This window comes from Wyeomyia smithii, chromosome 3 (genome assembly GCF_029784165.1).
Source record: "Wyeomyia smithii strain HCP4-BCI-WySm-NY-G18 chromosome 3, ASM2978416v1, whole genome shotgun sequence".
NCBI lineage: Eukaryota > Metazoa > Arthropoda > Insecta > Diptera > Culicidae > Wyeomyia > Wyeomyia smithii.
Window position 1 is genome coordinate 208,062,710 of NC_073696.1, and position 15,948 is coordinate 208,078,657.

A 15,948-nucleotide genomic window follows, 5' to 3' on the forward strand; every position below is an offset into this window, starting at 1 on the left:
CCGGAACAGATTACAGACATGCTCGTATGACGGTGCTTCCCACACAGACGAAAGATCCAAAATCCAGCGCTGTGGAAGGTGATATCCAACCTCCAGAGTGATCTTACGCTTTTCTCTGCTGTTCCGTGCACTATGGGAGGCCATGAACAAATGTGCGAATGTTGCACCAAAATCTTTTTTTTTTGTGTTGAGTATTTTCGTCACTGCGACCGACTTTTTGATATTTTGTGACATATTCTCCCTTTCTTATCTTGCTGTGTCAGGATATTATTCTTGTTTATTTAATTTTATTTATTTGGCTTTCCGTCATAATGACATGGCCTGATTTACAAAGTTTCTCCAATTCACTCGGTTATTATCTACCGCTCTCCAATCCTTGGGACACCGTGTACTCTTTGCAAGATCAAGCTCCACCTGGTCTACCTTTCTTGCCCACTGCGCCCCTGATCGTCTTCTTCCTACCGGATTCGGGGCAAACACCATCTTCGCAGGGTAGTTGTCCGGCAGTCTTGCAACATGCACTGCCCAGCGTATCCGTCCAGCTTTAGCCACCTTCTGAATACTGGGTTCACGGCATCTTTCGCCTCCATATTCCGTTCTCCTGCGTTCGAAAACTCCGAACACTCGCAGGTCCTCCTCGAGCATTGTCCACGTTTCATGCCTGTAGAGAACAATCGGTCTTATGAGCGTTTTGTACAGGTTACACTTCGTACGGGTGCTCAATCTGTTCGACCGCAATTGCTTGTGGAGCCCATAATAGGCACGACTTCCGCTTATAATACGCCTCCGGATCTCTCGGCTGGTATTATTGTCCTCAGTAACCAATGAGCCAAGATAGACAAACTCATCAGCTACCTCGAACACATCGCCGTCGATCGTAACGCGACTGACTAGGCATTGTTGGTCGGCTTCGGTTCCGTCGGCTAGCATATACTTCATTTTAGACGTATTTATCTGCAACCCAATCCTCGCTGCTTCCCGTTTTTGTCTGGTGTACTGTTCTGCCACCGCCGCAGTTGTTCTGCCGACAATGTCCATATCATCAACAAAGCTAACTAATTGATGCGTGTTGATATCCGCTCGATTTATTACACCCTGTAGCGCAATGTTGAATAGCAAGCAGGTGAGACCATCACCCTGTCGAAGCCCCCTACGGGATTCAAATGGACCCGACAATCCACCCGAAATCCGCACACAGCACTGCGTCCCATCCACCGTAGAATTTATCAGTCTAATCAGCTTTCCCGGAAAACTGTTTTCGTCCATGACTTTCCATAACTCTTTTCCGTCGGTAGTGTCATAGTGCGTGGGGGTTCTGTATTTACGGTATTTCTGGAGGATCTGCCGTAAGGTAAAGATTTGTCCGTCGTAGACCGTCCTTCCACGAAGCCGGCTTGATAACTTCCCACAAATCTGTTGGCTAGGGGACGTCTTCTACATTTGTCGCACCGGCGGGATCGCTTTCTCCGCTGCCATGGTCTCCTGCCTGGGCGCCATTCTGGTGTTCGTCGAAGTGCTGCTTCCACCTTTCGGTCACCTCACGATCGTCCGTCAGAATACTACCACCATTATCCCGGCACACTACGGCTCGTTGCGTTGTTTTTATCGTTGATAAAAGAGACCCTAGCGATTTCTCTTTGTTTTACAAGCGTTCAATGTTAATAAGCATGCACCGTGATTCATATGATGGGAGGATCAGAGAGCTCCAACCTAGCTTCCTGAGTGCATACAACAAAAACTGTTTTTGAACTGATTCTATTCTTGCTACATGTGTGGGTAGATATGGGCTCCAAACTACACTACAATATTCGAGAACAGATCTAACACACGAAACATAAAGTGTTTTAATGGTATAGGGGTCTTTGAAATTGTAGCTGAACCTTTTGATGAATCCTAAAATACTGAAAGCTTTATTGATCATTGTATTATAGTGTTTCACAAATGTTAGTTTTGAGTCAAGTATTACGCCTAGGTCTCTAAACTTGTTACTCCTTTGAATCAACTGGTTTCCTAAAGTGAAACTGAAATCATGATTGGTGTGTTTTTTCGAGTAGGATATAATGTTGCATTTTTTAATATTAAGATCCAGTAGGCTTTTGGTACACCAATTGAAGAAAACGTTGATTTCATCCTGAAAATGTTGCAGATCTACGCTGTTACGTATCTCCATGTACAATTTCATGTCGTCTGCATAGATGAGTACTTTGGCGCATTTCAATACAAGATTGACATCGTCGACAGACATAATAAATAATAAAGGACCCAAGTGGGAACCCTGTGGAACTCCAGAAGTGACTTTAATTGCTGTCGAAGTTTTACCTTTAAAACGAACAAACTGCGTTCTATTCGTCAGGTACGATTCGATCCATGTTAGCAGTGTCGCTCTCCCATACGTTTAAACTTAAAAAGCAACAGCCGAATATCAACTTTATCGAACGCCTTACTAAAGTCAGTGTATAAAGTTTCAATGAAGTTATTCCTGTCCATCGCCCCTGAAGAAAAGTTCACAAATTCTAATAGGTTTGTAGAGGTAGATCTACCTTTGAAAAACCCGTGTTGGTTATTGGAAATACTATTTTTGATTTTTGCCTCAAACATCTTGGGGATCGACGAGATGATTGCAATTCCCCGATAGTTCTTGATATCTGACCGCTTACCTAACTTAAATATTGGGATCAAAAATGATTCTTTCCAGGCTAGCGGAAAAACGCCTGACTTAAGAGACAGGTTGAAAAGCCAAAAAAGGGGTTTAACAAATGAAGTTGCAAATGTTTTAAGTAATGATGGCGGTATCTGATCGGGACCCGGTCCTTTATTGGCATCAAGGCCTTCAAGCGACATTAGGATTTCTTGAACAGTAATATTGTCAACTGATACGTCATTTTCTTGTTCTTTTAGGTAGGAAAAATAGTTTATGTCTGGAGTATCCTCTGATGTTTTATAATTGTTTTGAAAAAATCGCACAAACTGGTTACAAATATCACCACTATTAGTTCCATCAAAGTCTTCAAATTGCATGCGGGATGGATAATTAGAAGTTTTCATTTTTTCGTTCGCGAAGCTTAAAAACGCTTTCGGATCGGATTTAATGTTGGCTTCTACTTTTGCATAAAAACTCTCTTATGCTAAGGATATTTCTACGTCAAGTGCTCTGCAAATTTCTATATAATTATTTAAGTTCTGAGAACTTTTGTCTTTCTTATAAGCTTTATGTGCCTTTTGTTTTCTGTTTTTGAGATTTCTAATTTCTCGTGTGTACCATACCGGATTTTTATAGTTTGCCTGTATCCTTTTCTTTCTCTTGGGCACGAGTTCATTGATAACTGAGTAAAGGCTGTTACTAAATATGCCGACAGCTTTGTTTATGTCTTTTTCATTTTTCAGTAAATTTTGCCAATTTACATCGTTTAGTCTCCTATCAAATTCTTGATAATTAAGGTTTTGAAAATTGTGAACAAGCTCATAGTCGGTATCGCCAGGGCGCTGTCTACGAGAGTCAGTGAACAGTGAATACTCGATGGCAGTATGACATGCTTCGTTTCTCCATAATGGATCTACGGCGGCATCAATACAAAAGTCTTCAGTGCAGTTGGTGAATAAAAGATCCAAATAGCAGTTAAGTTGGTTACGAACATGGTTGATTTGATAAAGTCCAAGTTCGCTGATTTTATCGAAAATAAAGTGTAGTGTATCATTTTCACCTAAAACAGGCTGAAGAAGATATTCGTTATCGACATCCTGAGTAAAATCAATGGTGTTTTGATTAAAATCACCATAAATATGAATTTTAGTTTCAGGTTCTAAACAATCAATAATAAGTTGTGCTGTTTCGAAAAACTTTTCATACGAAGCTTTTTTTGCCATGTCGGGAGGAGAGAAAACGAAAACAAACAGATGTTTTTCATTTTTCATTAAAACTTTTACCCAAACGTCTTCAAATTCAGCGTGTTTATCAGTAGGAAGTAGCTCTGATGGTAAAGTAGCATTAACAGCAATAAGTACTCCACCACCAGATTCTTTTACTGTTAGTTTCAAATCGCGATCACTTCGAAAAACATTAAACCTACTACCAAAGACTTCTTCACTTTTGATATCTTCTGTCCAGTTTGTTTCTGTAGCAAGAATGACATCATAACGACAGCCATTTACTTTTTTGAAGATTTGCTGCATTTTGCTTGCACCTTTCATTCGATTAAAATTTTGACAATACACTACTGTTTCACTAACACTAATTACCTCTCCTTGCGAGGATGTCGTCAATTCTGTGTTTTTGTTGTCCTCCAAGGGGTCCGTCAGTTTCTGGCAAAACACGAATGCCTACATGTGCCTACATGTGCATTGTTACAGTCCGAATTTTTTTGTCCCTCGTTCATTACTTATGAGTGTTTTACGGTGGCGGCTTGTAAGGCCTGCGCACCAACCCCTTGTCTCGCCGGACGACCATCGTGCACAGCACTGTTTAGAGTCCCACGTTGGCACGAGGGCGGTAATCGGCCGCCCCTAACCTGGAGTACAGACGCCCCTTTGAGCCGCTTCTAACATGGAGGACAGACGCTCGGAAACTCAAAAGAGCCCTCCTTCCCTGTAAACAATCGACCAAGTTCCCACCGGGGTTGGTTACCCGATCTTCTGTTGGTTGCTCGTATCCCAGTTGGCACCGTGTGGAGGTCGCGATAGGAGTGGCTGGATAAGAGGCTAAGGACCACGTGTGGGGTCTATTTTATTCCTGAACGTGCACTTGGCCCCGTAAAGCAAAGCAAAGCCTTGGTTCTACATTCCGATTCGTAACTGTTTATCTATATAGGTGTACAGGACAATTGCGGGGCTAGCGCTACGATCCTACTGACACTAACAGTCTCCCCCGAGCCGAGACTCGAACCTGCGACGACTGGCTTGATAGGCCAGCATCGTACCATCGTACTCTGGGAGATGCACTTGGCCCCGGTGGTACGCATTATGCAGCCGTTTACCAGCCATGTCAGGATAACGTTTCATTATTGAAACCAGTAATATTAGTCCAGTGGTCCCCGTAGTTCTGTGGTTAGCCATGTCGGTCGGCTAGCTCTCCCACACGGTTGTGATACCGGGTTCGATTCCCGATCAGGTCGAGGAACTTTTCGAGCTGGAAATTTTCTCGACTCAGCACTGGGGCACGGTGTATCGTTGTACTTATCCTACGTCGCAAAATGTGCCAAAAACAATATCGATAACGAATTCTCTCAACTTATCTAATTGATCGAGACCGCATTAGCCCCCAGACTAGCGTGCGATATTGTTAGTATTAGTCCAGTTCGGTATAACATTTCGTATGAAGCGCCACACTGGGTTTGAGTGTCGAGTGTCTGTATTTCCTGCGTATAACAGATCATTCTAGCATAACTTGAACTTCAGCTTGGAACGCAGTTGGCCATTGGCCCATTGGAATTGATAGGGTTAACCCTACTTCACTTGATTGTTCATTTTTTGAATCATCTGTGTAGAAAAATTATTGATCCCGCAAAAAACATACAAATATATACTTGAAATCGCCACCTGCTGCGCAGCAATGTAACGCAGCTTTGCTTGCTGTTGGTCGATCCAGTTTCTGTAAATCATCCTTATGCTACAGTGATCGAGTAGACAATGAAGACGGTTGTGCACCTGAGCGAACCAAACAACAACAAACAATCATTCACAGAATCAAACCGCTTTTTTACTTTAGTGTCGGCTGAGCTGAGGAAAAAGGTAGTGATTGGTTGTTCAGTTTGATCTAGTCTAAAACTGAGAGTGTTGCCTGATATTTAGCCTTGAAACAGCCTCTGATTGATCAGAATATACGTTAGTTTGTAAAAGATTACAAATATTTTTAGAGCCACGACGGTTCGTTTGATTGGTGTCACGTCTTCGGCAGGGTTTTAGATTAAAGTTTTGTCTCTCTAAAAAAAGATAAGTTCATTTTTCAAAATAATAATTTATTTTATGAAACATACAAAAGATTGGCCTAACATTGATGATTATCCGACCCTGAAAAATAAAAATCAAAGAAGTTAAAATTTTTCAGAAAAAAAATCAAAGCCAGAACGTTTGGTTTGATTGGTGTAACGTCTTCAGTAAAGTTGTAGACAGTATTTTTATCCTTGAAGAACACAAAAAGAACACTTTTCATGAATCTGATTTTTTTCTACGGAAACTGTAGATTATGAGCTGACCAGAAATAGTTTGCTAAATTTCAAGAAACAAAATAACAGAAATAATAAACTAAGTTAAAAAAAATTAACTTTTTTTACAGTTTACATTTTCTTGGAACGATAAAATTTGTGTGTACAATTTTGCCAAAGATACTATACTAATCAAATATGTCGTTTAGATGCTAAAAATGTTTTTATCATCAATAGACACTCAGTGCTAGAAATAGTCCTGACGTTCGATTTATGTTAGCACAAAATCCGTGACATCAAGTTTTGGGATTATTTACCGCGCCGAAAATACAAAAAACACATACAACAAATAAAAAATACATTAAACATGCAGCACAAAATCGATTTCCTGTTTTAAGCACATTATAGAACATACGTTAATCCAACTGTAAGTGCTTCAATTTACAGCCATTATACTTTTTATCGCTATTATACTTACCGTTTTGTGTTTTAGTCGCCACGCAACATGCGAAAACCTCGCTGCATTCAAAGACCACCAAAGCCATTATTTTTCATCTTTATAGAACGAAACATTTGGAACCGTGCTCGTGTTTATTCCACCACAAAATTATTCACTGGAAGTTAAACACTGGGTGATAAATTTCACTGCGTCAATCATTTTGTACCATTCATTGCGTTTCGCCGATTCCCGCTTCGATTTACAACGTGCGAGAGTTACATTCGCTGGTAGAAAGGGGGCGCTCATTTTAATTTGCTCTGCACTGAATTTCTGTAGTTCATCAGAAAATCAATGCATTCGTGATTATTATGGCATCCGATGTCACAAACAGACCACAACGTCTCGTTAATCATCTCCCCCACCCCGGCATCCCAGTCTTTTCACAGTCGACACGAGCTTTCAATCATATGCCACCTTTTCGCACCGTGTTTTGTCCGGATACGTATCGGAGATAGCAAATCGCCGATTCAAACACCGCCAGTTGGCTCCGGCACGTTTCCTTGTCACCTGGGCCGAAGGAGATATCGTTGCGTTGCGAGCGAGCAGTCCGAACCATCCAGGGGTAAAATTATCATTTAATCATACCGACCGTGCCGCCAGCAGCGTCGAAGCGTAATTTGTGTTGATTAAAAATATCGATTTTTCATTATTGCACGCCGATGTTGCGCCACCACACTGTGGTCAGGATGCGGGGATGTAACTGTCCAGAAGCCTTGTGCAGTAACAAACTCAGAATAAAATATACTTTACACCAATTACTATCCGAACCGAGTTTAGAGTCCTCCCCGGTTGGTAAATATTTGTCCATATGTCAACCACTATGCATTGTGATCGGCAGTTTCGCACTCTGCTGGATTGATGATTTATGCGTCACGATAAGGTCGCGAAGGCTGCCTGCCATTACAACAGACACCAATCGCGAGCGGTAATCTCGGGAACCGCTTGAATTATGGAGCCGGGTGCCATATGGATCAAAAATTGACGGATGATTAGTCACGACTGTTTTAATATTGTTCGTCTGTTACTTTTTCTAACGTTTGTGTTTTTGTGGGTGAATTGATTCTGGAAACAGATTTGTTTCGACGCTTATTGGGACTAGAGTTTTTTTGTTTTGCAAAATTTAACTAATATTAAAGCACCACTGTCAACCGTGCTACTCCATAAAAAAGTTTTCTTTTGAAATTAGTACAATTGCAACGTTCGATGTATTTTATAGTCAACTGAAATCAAACTGCGTATCAAAAATTGTTTTTACCCAGATTATGATCATAATTTTCAATGACGGCTCTGGATATTTTTCTAATCTCAAATATTCAAAAATGTCTATTTCGGCTTCAGGATAAAACAAACAAACCTTGACGCGCATTGCGGGAAGAATGCAGCTGCCATAATAACAATTTCCCCTCACCGACCACCGGGGAATGCATTTCCGACTGTTCCACCCTAATGAAATTTCTCGATAATTGACTGTTCACCGTTCTAATCATCTATCGAAATTGTGTATGGAATGGCAGTGCACCAATTTCCTGAGGCTCTCACACGGGACCGGTTTGCTGCACAATGCACGAGCTCGGGTACATTGCTACTCGTGCAGTACGATTGATATCCTGCGTGTTCTGATTTTGAATTTCGTTGACGATAACCATGGAGAAATAGAATTGAAACGGTGTTTCTTCAAGCGCAGAAAATATATTTTAATAGTTGTTGCCAAATTCATTCCATTCGATTGTCTAACAAAATTTCCCGTTGCTCGATCATGGTTGAATTGTATTTACAAACTTCTGTACTCGAATGCACATGACAATTTTACCTGGGTACATTGCGAAACAAGTGTCTAAAATTTGATTGTGGCAATCATCCTCCATAATCCTCATTAGACAGTCAAGAGGACCTGTTAACGAAGCAGCTAGATGAGGTTAGGAATTTCAACTGTTTCGAGTTCCTTCATTGTTGTTAATGAGATAGTAAGCGACAGATAATTACGACCGTGTAGGACTTTGCTACTCCCCTGCTTATGGTAAGTCTAAGTTTGTCTGAAGTGTCGAACTCCAGTAGCACACTCGAGCAGTACCTTGAAATGAAGGCTATCGATTTTTGGTAGCTGCACAGCTAATAACAAACCGTGTTAGCCTTGGCAATAGTAAACAAACGTTTGGAAGCACAGTTACTTTGTACATTCGGCACAGTATGGGATACAATGTTCAACAGTTACCGTGTCTGCTTCCAACCTTCGGCACGTGATACGATTGAACCGTGACTAAAATGTTTGCACGATGTTAGAAACGACGGCCTTGGCTGCGTTCTTTCTTATGTCATCGGCATATCATGTGTAGAACAGCAGATGATAGGCAAATGTATCATCAATACAATGTTTGACCTCGATTGTGTATTTTGTTTACTAATATTAAGTGGTGTCTTACTAATATGACTAAGAAGTCAACGTTCGTACATAACGAATGCAAACTAAAACGAAACCATTGCGAATCTGGGCAGCCTGAATAGCTCTATTTTCATTTACCGCTCCATCCTGGCAATCGTACATAGTTTATCGTACGTAATAGGATTAGGCACGTAAATTGCTGCACTGTCGGTTTACGAACTTATTAATCTGATTAGCTTCAGATTATTCTATCAGGTATCGGATGGATGTCGATATAGACGATGTCTGGCAAATAAGCGAATGTATCGTCTGGTCGTCTAGGAAAATTAGGAAAGAACTAACCCGCGCAGTCAACACAAATATCAATAGTCATTATTCGAATCTACTTCTCTGTAACTTTCTTTGTTATAATGCTTGTTCCTGGGTCCATTGTGAGCTATTAAACCAGACAACAAAAATGTTTAAGATTTCCAACCAATCGACATAAGATCGATTCTAAATTAAAATATTTGCTGGCAGGGCCCCCCCAAAATAAATTAAAAACATTCAAATCAGTATCAAACAGTAATCTTGAAACGACAATATAGTAGTAAGCAAGCAGTGAAAAAACCGCAACAAATCAATGACAAACCAGAACCAAAACAAAAGAGGAAAGCCCGGCGATCCGGGGATGCAGCAGAATGACAAGTGGAAACCCAAGTTACCTCGTGCTGCTGTCAAACTGTTCACGACGCAATTTTGGACCAACAAGGTATATTATAAGGAGCGGCAGATGAGCCTCGTTGGCAGTGTTAGAGATTGCGACGTCACAACAACCAATTGAGCACAATGGGACATAGGAAAATGTATGGATTTGATTTAAAATCGTATGAAATAGTTGATATATTATATATTATTTTGGACAAAGAGGGTTTGAAAATAGTAAACTCTTCCATAAAATTTTTCATTAAATTTTTATCCCTAATTCGTGAGGCATTGATGATGCAGTGGAGGCATTTTCCAATCAATGTTATCCAAAATATCGTTCATTATTTAGATCAACCAAAATCTATCGCTCTTGTCTTTTTGGCTATGTATGTGTGAAAATTTAAAGAAATTAGGGGAAAAAAGATAAAAAACATTTCAAAGTTTTAAGACTTCACAAATCTAAAAAAATAGCAGCTAGCTTTAAATCTCTATGTTTTATCCAGCTAACGAGCATCCGAGATCCCTCGGAAAAATTTTCTCATTTGTACTTTGAACCTTTTCGGCCGGCGGAGTAAATTCTACGGCTGGTGCATGTGTCTAATGTTGCTAACCAGCTCTGCTACTCTCACAGATCTGGATCTACTCGAACCGTCCGTGCCGATGGTTTCACTGGAGATGATGTGAACATGGATGAAACAGCTAAAACAGCTACCTATGACTGTGAATTACCAATTTTAAATTGATACATTACCTTTCAATGTCAAAATGAGCCGGGAATCAGCTTGTAACCTATGCTCGAAGTGATCCGCACAAAAAAAATTGTAAACAAACACAAAACTTTGCGAGATCTGCTACCCGGTAGAACGAACGCCAGCATTTTCGCACATCGGAATTTTTAGAAGTATGTTAGCTTATGCCTACCGAATAAACTGAGACACTATGATTTTTCACTGTTACTGCCCATAAAAGCATAAAAGTCCCATATGACTTTTAGGCAAATTTAAGTTTAATCTGTCAATGTATCTAATTTTGTTCTAGTTTCCATATGGTTTGATGAAATTTTAAAGTTTGTTCTGAAAATTACTGGAAAATGACAAACCTTGCCTGTCTCATATTGGAAATAAAGGCATACGAGTCCCATCGTAAGTATATATTTAATTGACTTTGAAAACAACATTTCACCAGTGGTGGGCACCGCTAACCGAAAATTTAGCGACGCTAATCGCTAAGTCGCTAACCGGAAAATTTAGCTCGATAATCGCTAAACGCTAAACGCTAAACCCACATCAGCGGAACTGTCGCTAATCGCTAATCGCTAACTTTTTAATATGTAAATAGTCGTATCGCTATATTTATTGCTCGTGTTTTGTAAGATTTGGACCACTTTGATCTTTTTGGGTAAACAAACGAAAACAATTACTTTTTAAAGCTATTTACAGTAAGAGGTTTACGAAGCGGTATTCATATTTGATTTTGTAAAAACAAGAATAACAAAAGTTATTTAGGTTGCATTGAAAATAGATACTCTTAGGAATGTTTTCATAAAAAATCAATTATTATCTGAATCGAAAAAGTAGAACCAAAGTTGTCATAATTTCAAGCGCATTGCAATTTACCAAAGTTCTTGGTGTGCCAAAAATTCAATCTAGACCTTGTGCTTGTTCTTCAAAATGATCCTGTGGCTTGTACGATAACTGGAACTCTATTCTAGGGTAAAAAAACTGACAAAAGTAACTTTCGCAGTAAAGTATGTTCATCTTTCGAAGCAATTTACGTACGCCATCAGCAATTCACAGTTTTTCTAAATATTTCTATTGTCGCTTCTCTACAAAATTTAGCGAATTAGCGATTAGCGTTTCGAAGGCCACAATTTTAGCGACGCTAACAGCTTCGCTACCCAGCTCAAAAATTAGCGAAATCGCTAAATCGCTAACTGAATTTTAGTGTCGCTAATTAGCGAATTAGCGAATTGGCGGAATGGTGCCCACCACTGCATTTCGCATTTGTTATCAGTTAAAAAAAAAGTATTCACATCAAAATATCATTGTCTTGGATCATTTAAAACACAGTTCATGTTTGCAAAGTTCGAAAATCGAAAGATGAAGATGATGAAAGATGAAAGATGAAGTGAAGTTTTTCTGATAACTGTTTCCAGAAATCCTTTTAACATCTAGAATGTGTGGAAGTAATGTGTTCAGGAGTGTGGCCTGACAGTCTGCATCAATTTCACGTGGGCTTTATTAGGAATTTCATTGTAGACTCTATGTAGAACAAGCTTTCGTCTATCAGCTGTGGTGGCTCTGTGATAAAAACATGCACTGATTCATGTTGCTATTCGTTGAAACCGAATCGCTATATTGCAATTCGTATGATTCGAAAATGTTGAAGTGAAATAAACTGTTCACATGACAGACACAATATGGAATAAAGAATAATACCTTGGCCGTCTTAGAATGCGTGGAGACTGCTATGCTTTTATTTTTTGTGTATAGAGAGAAAATAAATGCAAACGAGTCCCATCATTTATGTACAAGCCTGGAATTCATGCAAAAGTTCCTAAAACTCATGAAAATATACAATGTTCCACCTCATACAGTTGAATAAAACATACTTTTAGCTGAATCAAAGTTATTTTACCTTGAATTGAAAATTAGAATTTCATTTGCCATTTTCTCAATTGTGAGTATTTCCATATGGGACTTTTATGCTTTTATGGGCAGTGTAGACGATGGCGTTTTTAAAATAATTTTAGAACACACAAAAATGAATTTTCTAAAACCCGCACTGACTGACAAATGTAAACAAATTTTTTGACGTCACAACTTCTCACTCTCGCTCTGATCGCTTCGGTTTATTCGGGTCGTGTAGGTACACGAAAAAGACGAGAACACTAGCACTTAGAAAACTTATCTGCCACTTTTTTGTATATACCTTATTAATTTTGGACTGCATCGCGGGCCAGGCATAACCCGCCACCAGGTCCAAGTTTAGGGACCCGGAGCTGGAGACCACGGTGTCTTCTCTTAAACCGTGGAAGAGAGCACACCTTTCTGTCGTTTACACGAAGGACCCTGGACCTGCCAAAGACTTTAATGTTTATAGGGTACTTCCAGGACAGTTTGGATACCACAAACACCACTCTTAGTCTGCCTCAGAACCATAATCATGGTTTCTCCACAAGTGCGTGATGAAGATGCTATGACGTTACAAAAACTGATTGTGAACTGATGGTGGAGCTGGATCAACATGCTAATCTCAAAGTGTCACAGAGCTTCATGCTGAATTATAAGTACGGCAAGACACGCATGCAATGGGTTGGAAGAAAACCTACTAACACACCTTCTTCAAAGGCAGGAACGATACGTTCGGAGAATCTCTCATGGAATGTACCGCCGGATCGTAAGAGAAATAGCATCTGCCAATCGGAACTCAACTAGATCCGACAAAGGTCGATCACCTAAAGTGAGCAACTTATTCTGAATTCAGGAGAGTCTCTATCGGGAAATGGGTGCTTCTAGTGTTTTCTGTCGGAGGTTCACCAAAGATCTGCTATTCGTTGCCCAGATCCAAGAACCATGAATCTCAAAATTACGACATACAGATCTTTGGTTAAGTCAACACAAACTGTAATGTAATCTATTACAAGGACTGCGATGCTGTTCCCTTCACAGAGATCATCCAACGGTATTGCCAGGATTGGTATTCAAAACGACCAATGACGATACAGAACAAAAAGCTGGCCAAAATAAGAAAAAAGTTTTTCGTCGCTTTTTGTGCCGCTATATTTTTTCCTGCAGCTTAAATAAATGCTCCACAAAATGCCATCACTCGATGAACGTTAAACGGTATTATCATATGCTGGGAGCGCTGTAAACATTGACAAATTTTCAAGCATTTTTTTTGGGAATCGAACCATTTATAATAACAAGTTGTGCCAGGCATAAAAAAAATGACAATTGATCAATAATTTGCAGCAAATGAGTTTTGAAGTAGAATACTTCTCTCAGGAGGTTCGGCTACATAGGGATGTAAAATGAAAATCTAAAACCGAAAAGAGTGAAAAATATGTCCAATTTCAAATGCTAATAAATCGGTTAGTATTCGATGGATTTCCTTCGTTTTTGCAGCAATAGATTGGAAAATCTTCTAAGATTCTTCCCTAATGCAGATAATTGTAATTTTATTATTCTTTAGTCAAGCCTTGTTAAACCGAAAAATTCGGCCTCTGATTGGTCGTTATATGATTGCTTTCCATAGCACGGTCGACAGAATCATAGACCTTGCCATTTGAAATGTGCAATTTGGCCTATATAAGAGCCTGTTTCACTCGAAGCCGGTCATTATAATTCTAGACTGCAACAGGAGCAGTCCTCTCTCAGCAGTAGCAGTGGATACAGCAGCAGTAGCAGTGCAGCGGATAACGGCCACAGCTGTGGTATGGCAACGGATAGCGGAGCGCGTCTCAGCATCGATAACAGGACCAGAAGATGCAGGGCAGCGGATACCAATGGCAACGGAAGCGTCCACTACTGTGGCAACGGGGATAGCGCAGCGGTTGACGTTGGTCTCAGCACCTTTATAAACAGGGCCAGCTGATGCAGTGTGACATTTTAGTGAAATGCTGTCTCTGAGCGATAGCAGGCACACTAGCCAATGCATCCAATGAAAAGAACGTTCTGGAAAGCTTTTCAGTGATCGGCATCTTATCAAACATTGAATTGAACAACAAATTGTCCTTTTCAGGATGAAATAAAAACCTAATTGAAGAGTTAATATTTTCTCTTAAATCAATTTACACTTTCAAGAAATTTGGAACAGATATATATATATATATATATATATATATATATATATATATATATATATATATATATATATATATATATATATATATATATATATATATATATATATATATATATATATATATATATATATATATATATATATATATATATATATATATTTCATCTCCGTATCTCAGAACGTACTGAATTATCTTTTCCTTCAGTCATGAGCACAACATCCGAAAAGCTTTCATTATCAGCATAAAAATTGATTTTTTGCATAATCAAAATTCAAAAAGTATCAAGTCCAAATCATGACAAGCAACTATATTATTGAGAATGGTCAATCCTTGTTGAAGCGCGAAATTTGACTGATCTGATAAGTCGTTAATATGATTGCTTCCCAAGCACGTTCGACAGAATCATAGACCTTGCCATTTTAAATTTGCTATTTGTCTGTATAAGAGTAAGGATGGGAATTATCGACTGAAGAGGCTATCGAAAGTTATCGATGATTTCCTACTACTATCGATAAGTTTTTCATCCCTATATAAGAGCATCTTTCAGTCGAAGCCGCAGCAGCGACAACAACAGTCTTCCCTTAGCAGCAGCAGTAGCAGTGCAGTGGATACCAGGCGGATAGCGGCCACAGCTGTGGCATAGCAATGGATAGTGCACTAGTTGCAGCGGATCTCAGCATCGATAGCAGCTGGGCCAGCTGGGTTTAGCATCGATAGCAGCTGATGCAGTGATGCACTTTAGTGAAATGCAGTCTCTGTGCGATATCGGGCACTAGTAAATGCATTCAATGAAAAGTTGACTCATTTTGACAATACATGAGTCGTCTAGTTTTGAGTGTTAAATCAGCTTTTCACTGTTTATTTTATCACAAGGAATACCTTATTCGCACTGTCAGTGATAACGCCCAAATGTGATCGGTATCTTGTTCGATATTGAATTGAACAACAAATTAAAAAATGACTGACACGCAAGCAGCCGGGTTTTCTTTCTTGTAAAAGTATTCTACTTCATCCTTGCGGTCGTGGCTTTGCACACAACCCTCCTGTGATTTTTTATGTTCAATGCTAATAAACCGGTTGATAGAAATTCTGAAATTTCAAAATTATAGTTACTCTTAAGAAGTTTTAGAAATTAGTGATTTTCAAAGTATTATTAACAAAGTTATCAAATCTCGCGGAATCCGATCATATAATCATCGGAGGAACGGAAGTTCATAATATCACGAACACATCCTCGCAAATATCTTATCCGGTAACGTCCGGATTGGCATTTGCGACCCGTTTGAAAAATGTCATTTTTGACAAATTTTGACGTTAAGTGTTCACGCGTACATGGGAAATGGAAAACAATGAAATACCTGATGGGTCCTTGCCTCATGCTCCAAACAGAGTTTCAGCTCAACAATGATTAAATAAGATTAGTTTAGTGAATGTATAT

At 39.5% G+C, this 15,948-nt stretch overlaps 1 protein-coding gene across 26 annotated transcripts in view; it reads left to right on the forward strand.

The window, feature by feature from the left end:
• Positions 1-15,948, forward strand: part of LOC129727649 (voltage-dependent calcium channel type A subunit alpha-1-like) — a 352,389-nt gene that overhangs the window by 38,333 nt on the left and 298,108 nt on the right. The gene's annotated exons all lie outside the window — the stretch shown is intronic.